We start from the raw sequence: 19,563 nt of genomic DNA on the forward strand, positions 1-19,563 counted from the left end.
TTTCATGGTATTTTTTTATGTTTTCTTTATTGGTTTTGTGTTTTCCTCCTGAAAAAATTTTAAAATGTTTTAATCTCAGTTTTCTTATTAAGTGCTTCTTTCATTTGTGAGTTAAGACTATCCTTGACTTTTATTCCTAATTAGAAATTAGCTCCTATATGGCTAGTAGGAAGTTCCACGTTCAAAAATGACATAGAAAATAAACTTACAGTTACCAAAGGAGAGGGACAAATTCAAATTTTGAAATTAAAACATATACACTACTATATATAAAATAGATAAGCATGTCATGTTAGTATTTAATCATCCTGATTATTTTTCAGAACATAAATAACATCATTTGTACAGTAAAACAGAAATATTAGTGCTTTCAATATACCTATATGCAACATTGTTCAAGCAAACTTACAATACTCTAGTATTTCCACAGTGTGAGTTTTAGAAATCATTTTAGGTGAGACTGGAAAGAAGACAATTATTTTTCTTTAATTTTCAGACATTCATTGGATTAAAAAAAAAATAGGGAAAGAGACAGTATCTTACCAGATACTTTTTTTCCCTCCTCTTTCTTTTGATGCACTTTTTCTGAATGGTCTTGGCTGCCCTAAGCTCAACTTTGGATCAGAGTTAACTTGGTGTTCTTCTAACTTCTTTTCCATTCTCAACACCTTTGACTAAACGATCTGATTCTCTAGCAGAAATACAGAGCCGGATTTCCTTTCAGTTTGGAGGTAAGCAAGGGGGAACCTAAACATCTGCAAACTTTCCAAACTCACGGACTTAGTCACCAGTAAACTTAGAATTTATCTCTGACAGAGACAAGTGCAGGGTGCTGACTGTTGATAATGATAATATATGTAACTCTGTATTAATGGGATCCATGAAGGAGATATTAAAAAACACTCTAAGACTTTTGAAGGAAGGTCAGAAGTTAAGTGCTGGCAATAGATTCTAGTTGACCAAGGAAATGGTTTAGAACAGGACCAACTCTTTATAATAATTGGCGAAACTGAGGAGGCTGCCGAGATTTATATCCTCAATGTTTACTAAAGTAAGAAGTAAATTAATGTGTACAAGAAGATAGGAAGATGATGGCCCAGGAGGAAGAAAGATTAAAGTTAGCTTCCTTGAAAAAAAAAAAAAACATTTAAAAATATTATTTTTCTTGGAGTCTCGGGGCGGCGGCGGCGGGAGCGGCAGGAGGAGTGCTGGGCACGCTCACAGGGCTTCTTCCGCCTGCAAAGAAAAAAAAAATAAAAAATAAAAAAAAATAAAAATATTATTTTTCTTATGAAGGCAGAAATCCAAATTGGGGAGCAGGAAGGCTTACTTTCCTTCAACTCACAAACATTTTTGATAGAGAATTTCAAAGATACTTCTGTCTTGCAGGTTGGATAATGAAAGAAGCAGATTTTTTTGGTTTGTTTTATTGTGTGTTTTGGGGGGGAGTTGTTTGCTTTCTGCTTTGTTTTTTGTTTGGGGATTTTCTTTGTTTTTTGTTTTGTTTGTCTTGTTTTAGTTTAGCTGCGCAGGCCCTTAGCTGCAGCGCAAGGGTTTCCTGGGCTTTCTCTAGTTCACCAAGCAGGCATCTCTTTTTGTGCAGCATGGGCTCCAGAACCTGGGTCTCAGTAGTTATGGCTTAGTAGTTAGAGCTGCCTACTAAGTAGTTACAGGAACCCCTCAGTAGTTATAGCTTAGCTGCCCCATAGCATATGGGATCTTGGGGGCTACTCAGCTGGCAAAGTGGTAAAGAGTCCGCCTGCCAATGCAGGGGATGCAGGAGACATGGGTTCAATCCCTGGGTCAGGAAGATTCCCTGGAGTAGGATATGGTGACCCACAGCACTATTTTGGCTTGGAGAATTCCATGGACAGAGGATCCTCGTGGGCTATAGTCCAAGGGGTGGCAAAAAGCTGGGCATGACTGAGCATGCACACAGATGGGATCTTATTGCCCTGACCAAAAACTGAACCAGCAGCTCCTACACTGGAAGGTGGTTTCTTAACCACTGGAACACCAAGAAAGTTCCAGGAGCAGAGTTTAGAGATGTAGTTTAGCTGAAAGATATTTCTTAAGAGTGCTCTTGGGATTAACACGTGGAAAAGGAAGGAGATAAAAACAAGACTAAGTAGAGAGGAAAACCAGGTCTCGTGACAATTACAGCTGACCCCAAGGAGCTCTGGTGCTGGTGGTCTTGGCTTTGTCTCCAGTTGGCAAGGTGCCAGGTCATTATACTCATCCTTTGATGTAGAAATATAGATCAGCCTTTTTGGAGGATACCTGCCAAAAATTCCTTAGAAAAACTTGCTTAATTCTTAGTTTATACTGTGCCAAAGATTAAATGAGGAACTGTGATTAGGTAGTCCATGAAATGCTGATTGACTAATGAAAGAACTTTGGACTAGGAATTGAGATATTTGCGTTTGAATCTTGCCTCTGCCACGAACTGATTGTGAAAACACACAGTTCTTCATTTCTCTTTCTAAATGTAAGGTGGTTCATTAGAGGCATAAAGTATAACAAGATCTTTTCCTACAAAATTGTAATGGGTTATTTTTCCTAATTATGGACATATGTGCATTTAAAAATCACTGGATGTCTCAAATTTCATGTTTTTTCAAATTGTAATATCCTTCAACCAAAGCTTTGATTAGAGGAATGAACTTCGCTCAGCAGCTTAAATTCTCCCTTCCTGTTTCCCTTAAGACTCTTGGCTTACCAGGAAGTAGAGGCCTTACAGAGCAATGAAGTACTCAAAAGACAGCAACAGAAGTATGGAGAAGGATGCTCTTCATATTGGATGACTAGCCTTCCAATAACCTGTGTGTTTTCAATCCATCTAATAAGACCATTGGGCTTCCCTGGTGGCGCTAGTGGTAAAGAACACACCCAGCAGTGCAGGAGACATAAGAAACATGGGTTCTTTCCCTGGGCTGGGAAGATCCCCTGAAGAAGGAAATGGCAACCCACTCCAGTGTTCTTGCCTGGAGAATCCCATGGACAGAGAAGACTGGCGGGCTACAGTCCATGGGGTTGCAAAGAGTTGGACACTGAAGCTACGTCACACATGTGCAATAGGAAAATTATAATGAGCTGCTACTAGTTGGTCTATTTCAAGAAAGTAATTATAAGTTGTACTGCCATGTTATTTTGCTGGAGTAAAATTGCAAAGCACCTACAATATTGATGAAAACCTAATCCTAAATGAAAACCTATTTATATAATATTTAGGAATGATTTATGAAAAAAATAGTAGTACAACGTTTGAAATGGATTTCTGAGGCAGGTGCTTGGAGAGGGGATTGTGAGAATTGCTGCCGTGGGGATGTGGATCACTCATTACTGTAGAAAATGGCACCTAGAGAATAGATAAGGAGATCAATAGTTTTAAAAGACTTACTGTTTGGGCTTGTGGGGAGATTTACAATTAGAAAACTATTGAGTTAAGTTGGGATTAACAGATACACATCACTGTATATAAAACAGATAACCAACAAAGACTTAATGTATAGCACAGTGAGCCATACTTAATAATTAAGTCATACTTAATATTTTATAACAATAATCTATAAAGGAAAAGACTCTGAAAATGTTATGCTGCTGCTGCTGCTGCTAAGTTGCTTCAGTCATGTCCGACTCTGTGCGACCCCAGAGATGGCAGTCCACCAGGCTTCCCCGTCCCTGGGATTCTCCGGGCAAAGAACACTGGAGTGGGTTGCCATTTCCTTCCAATGCATGAAAGTGAAAAGTGTAAGTGTAGTCGCTCAGTCGTGTCCGACTCTAGCGACCCCATAAACTGCAGCCCACCAGGCTCCTCTGTCCATGGGATTTTCCAGGCAAAAGTACTGGAGTGGGATACCATTGTGCAAATTATTTTCAGATTCTTTTCCCTTATAGATTTTATATATATATATATATAAAATACATTATATGTTCTCTATCTGAATTGCTGAACTGTGCACCTGAAAATAACATGATATTGTAAATTACCATACTTCAATTTAAATTTTTTCAGCCACTATGGAAAACAGTGTGGAGATTCCTTAAAAAACTGGAAATAGAACTGCCATAAGGCTCAGCAATCCCACTGCTGGGCATACACACCAAGGAAACCAGAATTGAAAGAGACACATGTACCCCAGTGTTCATTGCAGCACTGTTATAATAGCCAGGACATGGAAGCAACCTAGATGTCCATCAGCAGATGAATGGATAAGAAAGCTGTGGTACATATACACAATGGAGTATTACTCAGTCATTAAAAAGAATACATTTGAATCAGTTCTAATGAGGTGGATGAAACTGGAGCCTGTTATACAGAGTGAAGTAAGCCAGAAAGAAAAACACCAATACAGTATACTAATGCATATATGTGGAATTTAGAAAGATGGTAATGATAACCCTGTATGCAAGGCAGCAAAAGAGATACAGATGTACAGAACAGTCTTTTGGACTCTGTGGGAGAGGGTGAGAGTGGGATGATTTGGGAGAATGGCATTGAACCATGTATAATATCATACTTGAAATGAATCGCCAGTCCAGGTTTGATGCATGATACAGGGTGCTTGGGGCCAGTGCACTGGGATGACCCAGAGGGATGGGATGGGGAGGAAGGTGGGAGGGGGTTCAGGATGGGGAACACGTGTATACCCGTGGTGCATTCATGTTGATGTATGGCAAAACCAATACAATATTGTAAAGTAATTAGCCTCCAATTAAAATAAATAAGTTTATATTAAAAAAAAGAAATTATGTGACTTGCAAATAAGAATATGATAATAAGTCTTTAGGATAGACTATGGAATACTAAGTGTGGGCCCTGTGGCTCAGTGGTGAAGAACATACCTGCAGTGCAGGAGACTCAGGTTCAGTCTCTGGGGCAAGAAGATCCCTTAGAGAAGGAAATGACAACCCACTCCAGTATTCTTGCCTGGGAGTTCCCATGGACAGAGGGCTACAGTCCATGAGGTCGCAAGAGTCAGGGACGACTTTGCAACTAAACAATAACAATGGAATACCAAACTGAAGCAAAATTAGGCATCAAATAAAAAAAATCATATCCAGTTCAGTATGAAGTTCGACCAATACCTACACATATATCTATAAGAAGGTTTACTGAAAACTACAAAGAGTAACTGGAAATGTGCGTCATAGACAAATCTGTTTCATTATCACTCAGATGTAATTCTCCAGGTTAGGTTCTTGAGAAGCAGATTGGGAGATGGAGTATAGCACTGAGATATTTATCAGGAGTGTTCTTGGAGTCAATGTCTGCGGAAGAGAGGAAGAGGAGCAGCCCTGAGTGAAGAGTCAGGCTGAAGCGCATGGCTGACTGTAGCCTCCGGAGCTAATAGGACTAGTCAGAGTTGGCCCATCTTTGACAAAAGGGCCAAGTCTTTTGCCTTCGCTCCATCAATCACTGGACAGAGGCTGCCCCTGGGGAGCATGCAGATCCCTCCGGCTGAGATAATCTTCGCAAGCTCTGCCAACTGAAGTCTTTCTGCCAACAGCATTTCCAGCAGCTGGGGCTACAAACTCTCCATTGGAAAAAATCTGGATAGTAGATCGCTTTGTGCATCACATACACAGCACATGGTGGTTTTAAATACCAACAAATTAAATATTGTAAACAACAGTATATGATCTATGACTAATTGACCATGGGCTTTACTTTCCTCATTTTTTTAATGCTTATTTCTACCCAGGGTTATTGAAAATTAATACATGTAAGTATACTTTGACTACTCCCTGTAACGTCATGTCCACTGTATGAAAATGGTGATTTAAAAACAGTAATATAAGTCCTTGTATCCAGAGAGGGTGAAATCTTTATAGCTTGTATCATCCTAATAATTGTTCTGTACACTTAGGTTATCTGCCAATTAGAATGTTTTCAAGGAAAGCAGCATTTCATTTATTATTAACTTAAAAACCAGAAAAAAAAAAACAACCTTAAAACTGCAAGCTATATAAGCCAGTAGCCCTTGAAATTCCCATTGATTTTCCACTATGTTTATAAGATGTCCCCCTTGTATAAGTATCACTATATTAATATTTAAAAATGTCTTTTGTCTTAATCAAAAGCTTACTAAATGTATAATCTTTGAGAATGTAATTTAAAAGTTATAACATATACACGTAGATAACTTGAACAACACAAAAGTTAACTGAAACTAATCTAGAAATACAAATTCAGTCTTAAGGCTTTAAATGTAGTTAATTATGTGTTTGCTACCTAGTTTGGCAGAGGTAGAAGGAGTTTGTTTTGTTTCAAAATAACTATGGAAGTTAAAGAATGTGTGTGATTTTCTTTTCCTCAACTAATTTGTATGTAATATTTGTTTTCTGAGGAATTGACTTGAAGGTTCATATTTCAGTAGGAAACTTGGCAAAGACCTCTGCAGATAAAACATTCTCTGGTGGTGGAGCCAGTAGCTACAGGGCCAGCTCTCTGCCGCACATGACTTTTTTTCCTATTTTATTTTATTTTATTTTATTTTAGTTCTACCAGTTTATTGCTACCAACCCATCTCCCTCCACCCTCATGAACGCATGCTCAGTCAGGTAACCCCATGGACTGCAGCCTGCCTGGCTCCTCTGTCCATGGACTTTTCCAGGCAAGAATATTGGAGTGGGCTGCCATTTCCTTCTCCGACTTTTATTCTATTTTAAAAGGAAAAAGGTGCAGAAAAATTTTGGAGGTGAAAATTTTATGAATGACCGTTCTCCCCACCACTCTAGTCAACCCTACAAATGACTTTTCTATGGAAATAGATATTGAATAAATATACCTTTTGTGTGTAGTTATGGAATAAAGTCAAGTTAAAAAAATTTTTTTTTATTGAATGCTTCTTGTGCTACTACTCTTTTGTTTGCCCCTACCAAGAAAAAATAGAACACTCTTGTTGAAGAAATGATAAAATACAAGAGAAATGACTGATTTTTAAGACTAAGAGAAACATAAACATGCTATATAACTTTGGGGTTTTTCAAGTTAAACAGACAACATAATAACATTCAGACTGCTGAGATGTAATAAAACACTAAAGTTAAAGATGAGCAACAGAAAAGAAATCACCAATTTTTATGAAAGAAGACACAAAATTGAGTAAGCTGGTAGCATGGACATTTCTGCCCCCAGATCATGAAGTGAATGAAGCAAATACTAAGGCCAGGCTCTACGTTCTTATGTTGAATGAACCCAGGAGGTCTTATTAACTAAAGTGACAACTGTAACTTCTTCCATGTTGAGCAGTGAGAACCCCAGATCTGAATAGATGAGCTCAGGTAGCAGGATTGCTCACTTAGGAATCTAGCTCTATCTTATACTTTAAGATGGAGTTTAACGAGAGAATTATACCTAAAATAAGTTATAACATAAAAATGATAACATAGATAAATTTGAAATAAAGGCACAGCACAAAATACTTGAAATTATCAACTAGGAATGAGTTAGGGACATGCTACCAATGTTCTAGATGGGAAAATTTTTAAACTTTTCTTGGTTATATCATCCTTGATTGTAGCATCTGCTTTCAGGTTAGCACAGAGAGATAACCTGTTAAGGTGCCTTGAAAATAGAGCAATTTATCAAAAGAAGTGGTAGACTGGAGACTCAAGAATGATGAGTGATAAAATTTTTATTCTGTTACTTCAAGTCCCTCTGAAATCATGCCCTTCACGTGATTCTGATGCAAGCTAAAGATTGAAAACCATTTTTTTTTTTTTTTTAGGGAAAAATTTCTTTATAAAAGTCATATCATTATATTAAATTATATAGGTATCTCACTTTTCATATGCTTGAACTTTACATAAAATGTACTATAGACATTAGCAGACTCATTACCAATTGATTTCCCTGTATGGTGATACCAACAGTTCATTCATCCTTAAGGTCTTTTGTTAAACTATATGTAAATATTTGCTTGTTCAATTGTTGAATATGATTATTTTATTACTTTTTTTCTTTTGGAATGAATGAAAAAATACCAAAGGACTAATGTTATTTAGACTGATGATTGAAACAGAAACCTTATAAATTTTATTTGAATGAAACATTCACCTGAAATTATTTGGTGCATAAGAAATTATGGATTTTTAGTTCCACTTGGATGATTATGGACTTAATCTTATTGATTCTGTTTAATTGTGGAAGGAAATACAAAACGACGAGGAAATGCATGAATTGTTGGAAATGTATCATCAAAGATTGTGATTTAATAGAAAATGTAATTACATAACATTTGTTGGCTGAGAATGGAAGCATTCCTAAAACAAATGTAGAAAAAGAATATTCTCTCTTGCAGCTTTAGTTACTAATTTTTGTGTGTGCATGTAAACAATATTCAGTCAATTGTTCTCAAACTAAAAGATCATAAATTCCTTTTGGTACCTGTTAGCTTATAGAGAACGGTGTCGAATTCGTGATCTCTAAAGGAGAGAATTTTGCTTTGGGACCAGAGACTTGGATTCAGTCACTCAGCTTTGTGTTGCAAAAGTTTTCTGTGAAAAAGGGACAGAGAACGCTTCTGACATACACATTAAAAGGGGGCAGAGAGTGCCCCACTGGCTGGTCTTACCAAGGCCTGATGTATGTTTCAAGTGGTTACTAACAACATAAAGGCCTTTCCAGACTCACTCCCACAGCAGACCTCTAAGATAACAGGATTAGTCAGAAAGTGAGAAACAGGTCCTCAAGCAAGATACATTGTTGTTATATAATCATTAGTACAGAGCTTAAGGAAAAACATACCCTTGAGCAAGATGAGTTGTTTTGTTGCACAATCATCAGCTCTGGACTTAAAGAAAGTTAGCCTTGAAGATTGTTGTCATAACAACTCAGAGTTTAGGGAAAAAAAAGAAGTCTTCTGTGACTAAGACAAAGCAATGCAGAAGAAAATCATGTGTCCCTTTCTCCTCCTTTAGGGCCCCAGACTCCTTATCAACTTACGTAAGAATTAATTCTCTCATTCCAAAGAATCAAGTACAAAATGCAGTTCTACACTACGACAAGCTTTACATGCTTATTTTTTGCTGACTTTATTTGATTAGGGATTTTTAAAATTGTAATCATCATATAATTTATTTAGCAAGCTAAGAGATCTAGAACCAAATGAAAAATTAAAGAAATGACTATTTTATTAATGATATATTATTTCAGATATTGATCCTATTTTAAAATGGATAAGGTTTTGTAGAAGTTTCAAAGAAAGGCCTATAAGGGGAAAACAGTAGGAATGAATAGATTTCATTTGACTACACTGAAAAAGACTGTATATCAAAAGTTGGAATCAAGATTGCCAGGAGAAATATCAACAACCTCAGATATGCAATGATACCATTCTAATGACAGAAAATGAAGAGGAACTAAAGAGCCTCATAATGAGGGTGAAAGAAAAGAGTGAAAAAGCTGGCTTGAAACTCAGCAGTCAAAAAAATAAGATTGTGGCATCTGGTCCCATCATTTCATGGCAAACAGAAGAGGAAAAAGTGGAAACAGTGGCAGATTTTATTTTCGTGGGCTACAAAATCACTGTGGATGGTGACTGCAGTCATGAAATTAAAAGACACTTGCTCCTTAGAAGGAAAGGTATGACAAACCTAGGCAGCACATTAAAAAGCACTTTGCCAACAAAAAGCTGTATAGTCAAAGCTATGGTTTTTCCAGTAGTCATGTTTGGCTGTGAGAGTTAGTCCATAAAGAAGGCTGAGCACTGAAGAATTGATGCTTTTGATGTGTTGCTGGAGAAGACTCTTGAGAGTCCCTTGGACAGCAAGGAGATCAAACCTATCCATCCTAAAGGAAATCAACCCTGAATTTCATTGGAAGGACTGATGCTAAAGCTCAAGCTCCAATACCCTGGCCACCTGATGTGAAGAACTGACTAATTGGAAAAGATTAAAGGCGAAAAGGAGAATCGGGCAGCAGAGGTTAGGTGTTAGTACTGACTCAGTGGACATGAATTTCACCTTGAGATAGTAAAGGATGGAGGAACCTGGTGTGCTACAGTCCATGGGGTTGCACAGAGCTGGACATGAATTATCAAATGAACAACAACAAAAAGAAGATAATTGCTAATAGGAAAACATACTAAGTTTAAATCATATTACTTATGGCATAAATATTTATATTATAAAACTCAAATAATATTACTGTTACTGTTTAGTTGAGAAGTTGTGTCTCACCCCTTTATCACCACATGGACTATAGCCCGCCAGGCTCCTTCTCTCCATGGGATTTCCGAGGCAAGAATATGGAATGAGTTGCCATTTCCTTGCCAGGGGACCTTCCCAACCAAGGGATTGAACCTAATCTTGCATTGGCAGGAGGATTCTTTACCACCGAACTACCAGGGAAGCCCCCAAATGATATTACTCATGGTTTAAGTATTTATATTGCATAGCCTTTATTTAATGTGATAAATTAACATTATAAAACATACTCATGAAATTTGGTCAAAGTCAGTGATTAATAGCCAAGTTAGTCTTCTTAAGCATTAATTTACATCCAATTCACCTTTCAATCAAGAACATTTTATAATTAGAAAGTGTGCTGACCTACCAAGAGAAAAAAATAGTTTTTAGAACCAAACTACTTGAATCACTGAATGGTAAATATTGCAAAAATTGTCACAATTCTCCATTAATTCCTATATTCATGGCTTCTCAGTGTGAATCAATAGCTTCAACTGGTAATGTCCATATTCTTGCCCTCTGAGTTTGGATTAAACTTGGGACTTATTTTGACCAATAGAATGGAGTGGGATTCATAGTGTACCAGTTAAGAGACTTTGTATGTATCCATTGTTTGTCTTTGAAATTTTCCCAACTGCTATGAGAACAAGCTAAGGCTATCCTACAGAATGAGAAGACTCTTGTGCCCTAGCCGCCCCAACAGCCCCAGTCAACAGTCAGCCAACAGTCAGACAAACAGTGAAACCATCCCCAAACAGCCAGCTCTTAACCTTCCCATTAAGTGCATTGAGATGCCGGAGAAAGCCCACCTAGAATTAGCCAAGCTTGGTCCAGCTCAGCAGAGTCATCCAGCTGACCTGCAGACACGCAATTCACAGCATAATTCACACTCTCAAGTGTATGGGGTTGAGGTTTGGGATATTTGTGTCCATTCGGGTTGCCAGATTCAGCTAGTAAAGATGCTAGACGTCCAGTTAATTATTTGTTACTTGCTCTGTGTATTACATTGAGATAAAATTCACATGGACATATCTATACTAATAGATAAATCTATATTGATTTACCTTCAAAAATTGGGAGTATCTAAATTATACACTCCTTTCTTTTCTTTTTTGGCAGTACCACATGGAATGTTAGTTCCCTGACTAGGGATCAAACCTGTGTTCCCTGCATTGGAAGTGTGGGGTCTTAACCACTGGACCACCAGGGGAGTCCTATGCTTCTTTCTTTAATTATGTTTCCCTGATGGTTTGGCTCTCTGGAACAGTTCCTTGTTTGCGTAACTGGTTTATCAAATGCCTTGCAGTTTCAGTCTGTGTTTGATTTCCATTGACGCACAGCTTCTATAACTGTCATACCTAAATTTTGTTCTTTGGGCCATTGAGCATTCATTAATGAGAAGACACAATCAACATTAGCATCATGGGTTAATATACTGAATACTTGCTGTATAAATTTAACACCCTGGTACTTGATTTTCAAACTGGAGTCCCTGAAGCACTTAATCTATTTTTAATGACATAATTTGTATTTCCATTCTTCAGGATGACATTGAATATGTTGATCAACAACTTTTTAAAATGTGCCCATTAACTCAAAAGAGTATTGTTATCAATTTTTATTCCATTTTTCTTCAACACTATAATGATTATTTCATGTTCTTATGCTGAAAGAGTATTTACTAACATCCTGCACAAAAATTGAATTCCTTAAAGGGTGAAATCCATTTCAAAAAATAATCATGACAGTTTGTTGACAATTATACCCCTCAACTCAGATTTCATTTTCCTGTTAAGTGATACTGCTTTTCTTGAGAATAGCCTTGACACTTACCAGGATATATTTTCCATTAATTCTTTCTTTAACATATTGAACAAATTCCTGGAAGTGAAAAAGAACTCCTATAACATGGTTTGTTCTTCTTTCCATTTGCAAAATCCTGCTGTTAAAGAGATATTCTAGGCTTCATTTAATGAATTATGTAAAATGTCATTTAGGATTTGGGGGGCCTTTTCTTCAGAATTAAATTAAAGCATATTGCAGAGTTTCGTGTAAATTGAGGATTCTTTCAACTGCATGTGATAAAGAGACCAGCCATGTAGAGTTTTGATTATGAGAAAAAAATGCTGAATGCAAACATAATCACAAAAATTCTTTAATCCTTTAGCTTGAACAGAACAAATAATTTTATGACTTTTATAATTTGATAATTACTTCAATGTCAATAAAAAGGACACCCAGTGCTGCTTGGGGAGCAGTACCAGAGAAGGGACAAGACAGTCAACTCTTTCCATAAAATCAGTCATGCTTTGCTTCAGCTTCAAACAAACACTGTCTATACCATCAAGCAAACATTCACAAATTTACATTTCTTTCCCTTCCTCCCAAAAGAGTTGATCTTTTTCTCATTAACTGCAAACTTAGTAAGAGCATCTCTGTAAATTTTTCTATTGATTCCCAAACCTTAGAAGTAAGACTTTTTCTTCCTTCTCTATTATAAGAGAAATATTTGATGTGCAAAAGGATACTTTTTTGTGTGTTGTGATTACTTGCATCCATGATCTATGCAGTAATAAAGTAAGACATGTATATCTTTGATAATCCTTGTAATAGTAAATGGAGTCAGTACACTTTTATTTTTAATTACTGCTAATTGTTGTCCAGACCCTTGAAAATTTGCCTACAATTTGGCAATAAGAACATATTTCTGGTAGAAGTACACTGAATGGTGTTTCATAATTTGAACAGAAAGACTGGCTAAATATTCAGTGTGGAAGACCATTACAATTTGTTTACACTATCTGAATTTCTATCCATAGAGTTGTTGGTTATTTATCACTTTCATTGGTGCTTGTCAAAGATCCTAGCTGGACTATGTTGATTTATTTTAAAATCATATTTTCCATTATTTTCATTACTGAATTAACAGATGCATTCTGTTCAAGGAGTTTCAAGAATTTCTTTTCCTTGCTTAATAAAAGTCTGCTGTTCAGAAAGCATTGCATTTAAACAGCTTAAACTTTGCATTTCAGTGTACAGTATACATATATAAAAATAGGTAATAGCAATCACCACAAGAATTGATGATTCCATTTAATTATCTCACAGACACAACAGTGTCCAGATTATTTCACGTTGGCAAATAGCAATAACCATAATCAGGGGTTGAGTCATTGAAAGAATTGCCAATTAACAGTAGGTGACTTTGAAATCCAGTGCAAGCAATGGTTAACTTTTGGTTCATCTGCAAGAGAGAACTGTCATTTAAGATAAGGTGCAAAGCCAGACTCGAACTCTAAAGTTTGGAAAGCCTGGTCTTCAGGGATTGGTGGGATTTCAGAGGTGGGCGTGGTTTCAAACAACTTTCATGGGAGTAAGACTGCTGTTGATTGGTTGACTTTTAAAGTCACTGAAGAGAGGCACTTGCTGATTGGTTGTTGTCTACACTCAGCATTGATTGGCCGACTTTCAAAAGTTGTGGACACTTATTCATTTTCTACCCTTCAGAAGTAAAGCTGTGGTTGATTAGGGGTGGTTTCTGAGATTGTGTACAGATTCCAAGTTATCTTTATTTAGTGATAGTTACTTGTCATGACCTAGAACTCTGAAAAAACTGAAAGAGATTGTCCGGATTTTTATTTTTGATGTATGGCTTTCAGCTAACGTTCTCAATTTAAGTGATTTAAGTGCCAATTACTGTGACAGAAAACTATCTCTCTCTCTCTCTTTTTTTTTTTTTTTTTGTAATTTTTGGACGAAACCTGAATAAAGGACATGTAATGTGTCCAGTCAAATTTAGTACAGGATACGGAACAGAGTAATTAAGTACAAGACATGTTCTGTAAATACAGGACACATGACAACCATAATGATATGAATAACTGATAGGCCCTTCTACAGCAAAAGGTGAGTTTTGTTTTTAATTTTTCACTTTCCCACCTGTATTTGACCACATCCAGAGAGGAGAGCTTATATGTCTTATGTGTCCTCAGCACATGCAGGTTAGCAGACCATGCTGTTGTGGGAAACCTACTCTTCATTACACTGAACCTGAATTTTCACCCACTGAGCCAAATTCTAATCTTTGTAGTAACCCACAACCTGTCTCATCCTCCTATGATAGATTTTCCCCAAACATATGCTTTTAGTTATCATTTTCCACCCTGAGCTTTGTCTTATTAAGCTGAAATATCCAGATATTCAACACCATTTCTTTGTCTTACTGGGCTAGTAAATCTGAAAAAAGAAAGAAAGAAAGAATGTGTTTATGCCTTATTTCTGTGCAATTGTGCTGGCATGATTCCCATTTCCATTTTCTGTACTTACAAATTGTCCCATTTGTAATTTAAGTTAGCATCTTACCTATAATTAATATTTTAAGCTCTTGGTTTTGAAGATAATTGCTTCATTTACCATTGTCATTGGTCTTCTTTTCCACCATTCCTCAAAGATAATGGAATAAGTGGAGGGATTTGTTTTTTTGAATTTCCATAGAATCCAGACTTGTAATTTTCTGGGCTATGAGCCCTGAGCTCTTACAACCTCTTCCTTTTATGATTTTTTAATATATCTTGTATTTCAATTCCCTCTTAACAACTTCTGTATCCTTTTCAAATACAGCTTTGAAAATCTGGGATTAATTCTTACAAAAGAACTGTTTTGTTATGGAAGAAGCTTTGTCTTTACAGATAGAAGGCTGCCATAAATCATATTTAACTTTGTATTTAATATGCCTTTATTACTCTTGTGATGAAAAGGGACATCTCATAGAGGCATCATATTTTGAGCTTTATAAAAGTGCATTTGATTCCAAGTTTTTTTCATAATTTTAAAATTAAATTATTATTAAATTTATTGACAGGGTGTTTGTAATAAAACCCCCAAATTACAATATTTTTACTTCCTTATGTTTGGTTCCAAGGAATAGCTTACATAATTCACAACATCTAAATATTGCAACTTGACCGTGAAATAAAATCCAAGTGAAAGGCAGAAAAGCAAAAAATACCCACATTGTGTTGATGATCCAGAATCATTGCATTTCACACATAACATTGTACTTTTTATACATAACATGTTATTTTAATATATTTTTCATTTTGTTGGTAATGTTTAATTTAAAGATCTTTCCATGTTGATAAGTTAAAACTGGCTTTCTTTATGGGCTATGTGTATTTTAGCATTTGTCATTGATTTTCAATATCTATGTACTAAATGGAATTATCACAGCTGTTTTAAATGTAAGATGATTAACTTGGCAGAAAGTTTAATGCAACATTGAACTTCTAGTGATGTAAGATTCATAAACTAATTGTTGATAACAGATTTGAAAGAAAAAAAATTTAAATATATATGTAATGCATTAAGTATGTACATAAGTAGATACAGAGAACAAACAGGTGGTTACCAGAGGTGGGTTTGAGGATAAGTGAAATAATGTGAGGGAGATAAAGAGGTACAAATTTTCAGTTACAAAAGAAAAAAGAAAATGAATCACTGAGATAAAATGTACCGCATGGGGAATATACTCAATTATATGGAAATATCTTTGTATGGTGACAGAAGATAATAGACATATCATGGTGATCACTCTGTAATGCATAGAAATATTGAATCACTATGTTGTATACCTGGAACTAAAAGTGATGGAGGTCAGTTTTACCTCGATTCCGAAACAATATGTAGACACTGGGAGGAAAGGCATCAAAATGCTGATCATGATTATCCCTAGGGGTTGGGGATTAGGGTGATTGTGACTTTTTACTTTATGCTTTGATGTATTTCTACTTGTCTGCAATGAACATGTATTGCTTGCAAAATTAGAAAGAAAACAATAAATGTCATTAACAATGAAAATAATATAATTAAATAAAAAGTAAGTAGGTCATTTAAAGATATGGGGAAATGAAAGGATTTTAAAATGTACATCTGTGAAATTCCAGAACTTTCATGTTTTCATTAATAGCTTTGCTGGACATTTTGAGTTTAATCAGAATTTCCTGATCTCATGGTTTAAGCAAACATTGCATATCAGTCCTCAATATATATTCTAGTTGCTATTTCTGTGCAACAGACTACCTCGAACCCAAAGCTATAAGCAACGGCCACTTTATTGCACTCTTGGATTCTGTGAATGAGGGATTAGTAAAGGGCACAGTGAGGACAAATTGTTCTTTACACCACAAGCCTCAGCTGGGAACACTTAGGGGTGACTGTGGCCTTGAACAGCTGTGGCAGGGAGATAGTCTTCCAAAAGGCTTCTTCCCTCATATTCTGGCATCTGGGCTGGATCTGTTGACTGGCACATCTCCCTATGGCCTCTCCATGTGATGGGGACTCCCCAGAGAGCATGGGGGCTGGATTCTGAAAGGGAGTAACCTCCAAAGAGAGCATGATTGGAGCAAATCAAGCAAAAACTGGGTAGCCTTTCCTGACTTAGTCTCAGAAGTCACAGCACATAATTTCCACTGGATTCTAATTAGAAAAAGTCAACACAGGTTGGCCCTGAGTCAGGAGGGGTTCAGAGACACCAGCTCTCAGGATTGGGGTATCAAAGAACTTCCGGATATATTTTAAAACCACTGCAATGTTATGTGTAATATGCGATTATATACCAGCACATTCATTTTTTAATTTTGAAATATCTGATGTCATCTTTGTTACGGACAAGCCCTAAGATGATACTCAGTGATTCCCATCTCCTGGGGTCACACCTCTGTGTAATCCCCTCTCTGTAAGTGTGGGCAGGATCTGTGTCTGGCTCCTAACTGATGGAGCAAGGTGATGCATTGCTGCAGTCCTGTTGCACTGTCTGAGGGGCTCTTTCAGCAGCCTGGAGCAGATGCCCCTGTGAGTTCAGTGAAGCCCATGGCCCCGTTGAAGAAGCCCACTGGACAAGGAACTGCAGATGGTCTCTGGGCCCTACGAGGAGCCTCCAACCTCAAGCCAGCAAGTGTTGGGATTTGTAATCATATGGCCACAGAGAAATGGGTTCTACCAGCAACTCAAACTTGAAAGTGGGTTCTTCCCCGGTGAGCCCTCAGTTGAGGATACAGCCCATTTACTGTGATCACATTCTTGTAAGAACCTAAGAAAAGGAACTTGTCAATCTGTGTCCAAACTCCTGACACACAGAGCTGTGAAGTGATAAATGCTTAGCTTCTGATCATTTGTTACAGTGACAGAAATCTGATAAAATTGTATTGCAAGTTCCTACCTGTGTTGTGGTTTTAATCCCCTAGAGTGACCATATGATTTTATTGTTCAAATTGAGACCCTCTTGACTTTGAAATGTATACTAAAAGTAATTAAAATTATATTTATTTATTGATCAATATAGGCTTCCCTGTTGGCTCAGCTGGTAAAAAATCTGCCTGTAATGCAGGAGACCCAGGTTCGATTCCTGGGTCAGGAAGATCCCCGGAGAAGGAAATGGCTACCCACTCCAGTATTCTTGCCTGGAGAATCCCATGAACAGAAGAGCCAGGTGGGCTACAGTCCATGGGGTCACAGTCAGACACAACTGAGTGACTAACGTATCATTGCTCAATGTACTGGTGGCAGTTGGTCACTAAGTTGTGTCTGACTCTTGTGACCTTATGGACTGTAGGCTGCCAGGCTCCTCTATCCATGGGATTCTCCAGGCAAGAATACTAGAGGGGGTTGCCATTTCCTTCCCCAGGGGATCTCCCCAAACCAGGGATCAAACTTGAGTCTCCTATGTCTCCTAAACTGGCAAATGAACTCTTTACCATTGTGTTACCTGGGGAGTCTGACCAACATATTGGTCACCTATAAAATAGCTTCTTTTAAATTATTTTCGATTTTCTTAAAAAATAAAAATATACACCCATATGTATTAAACAGATTTTGTTGTAGTAATTTCCTGACCATTTAGAGAAAAAATCTAAGCACTACATTTAATCATGAACTTAATCAATTTGTTAATCACATCTTTCTTTAATAGCACGTCACTGATATTTTCCAAAATGTATATATTTCATATTTTTAAAATTTGGATTTAATAGCAAAAATCTTCCAAAATATTTCTACATTTATTTCCAAAGTTATATATTTTATTTAATAAACTAGATAGTTTACCTATTTACTGGAATCTTCTCAATGAGTAATTATATATTTTAAATTGAGAACATATTTTTTAATACAGTTTTGGCCTGTTAAGCACTGAAAAAGATCTTTCAAATAGAAGGTATTCCTAATTCCTTTGTCTTACTCAAATGTTAAAATATTTTAACCTACTAAAGTCATGCCTTTTAAACTGCATTCAGAATACTTTTATTCTGACAAAAATTTGCAAGATAAAACTCATCAAGCAAGTTTTCTTTATGAATGTTATTCTGTTCAAGTTCATTATCTATTTTTCAATACCAATATCCACATGATATTCAATATTTATTTTGTTGAATAATTTTTGGGAAAGTATAAACCTTTTCATTTAATACCCACATAAAATATGAATTTATCCAGGAAAGCATAAGAATTTTATCACAAGATTCTTCCCCAAATTCAAGTTATCACAAAACTCAATTTTGGACTTAAATCTTATATATCATTTAACTTTCACATTTAGCTTAAAGATAAATATTAAAGAATTATCTTTGTGAGCTTTCTTTTCTATAATTGCAATTTTCTAAAATTTTCAAAAGTTGAAGTCTTGGGCAGTCTTTTAATTGAACATATGTGTTAAAGATTTCCAACTTTTTTTTGAACAAAATGCTATCACAATTTAGAGAAATGTTTTACAAAAACATTCTATATATACTAGAGATTGATGTTGATTTACAGAGTTGTTCACAAAGGTTCTAATTTTTTAAAATCAGATCAAAGATAATCAATGAAGAATTGTTATACCATTAAGCTGTAGTATCTTTTTGGTTTTAAATCACTTCCTTGAGAAAATTATGGTCCATTGGTATATTTTCTCCTATGTGTAAAACTGACTTCTATATTTTCAGTTACGGTTAGTAGAATAGTTCCCCAGTTTGACCATTCATGAATTGTTTGTGCTTCACAGCTAATCCCAAGCACATTTTTTCTCCATGTGTTCTTTAGAAAGAACCTAGCTTTTACTGTACTGTTGTGCTCTGCCAAAATTTTTATTTTTATTATCATAGCAAGAAAAAAATTGTGTCTTCAACATTGAACTTTTGATTCCAACAGCATTCACAGTAAAGTCAGATCTTTTGTCTTGGTAGAATACAGCTTTATCAGATGAAAATCAAAATCAGACTTTTTTCTGTAATAGCTGAGTTGTTTTTCTGTTTGAAAATCTCTGAAGACAATGTCATAATGTAAGGCATCTCTTACAAGTTCTCTTCTCCACGGGGTGAACATATTAACAGCCCTCTC

At 36.2% G+C, this 19,563-nt stretch overlaps 1 long non-coding RNA gene across 1 annotated transcript in view; it reads right to left on the minus strand.

Moving 5' to 3' along the window:
- Positions 1 to 285: 285 nt before the first annotated feature.
- Positions 286 to 19,563, minus strand: part of LOC133236050 (uncharacterized) — a 43,548-nt gene continuing 24,270 nt past the window's right edge. Inside the window, exon 3 of the long non-coding RNA XR_009732714.1 lies at positions 286 to 1,236. This is a non-coding gene — a long non-coding RNA (uncharacterized LOC133236050). The remainder of the gene's footprint in view (positions 1,237 to 19,563) is intronic.

This window comes from Bos javanicus, chromosome 23 (assembly GCF_032452875.1).
Source record: "Bos javanicus breed banteng chromosome 23, ARS-OSU_banteng_1.0, whole genome shotgun sequence".
Classification (NCBI taxonomy): domain Eukaryota; kingdom Metazoa; phylum Chordata; class Mammalia; order Artiodactyla; family Bovidae; genus Bos; species Bos javanicus.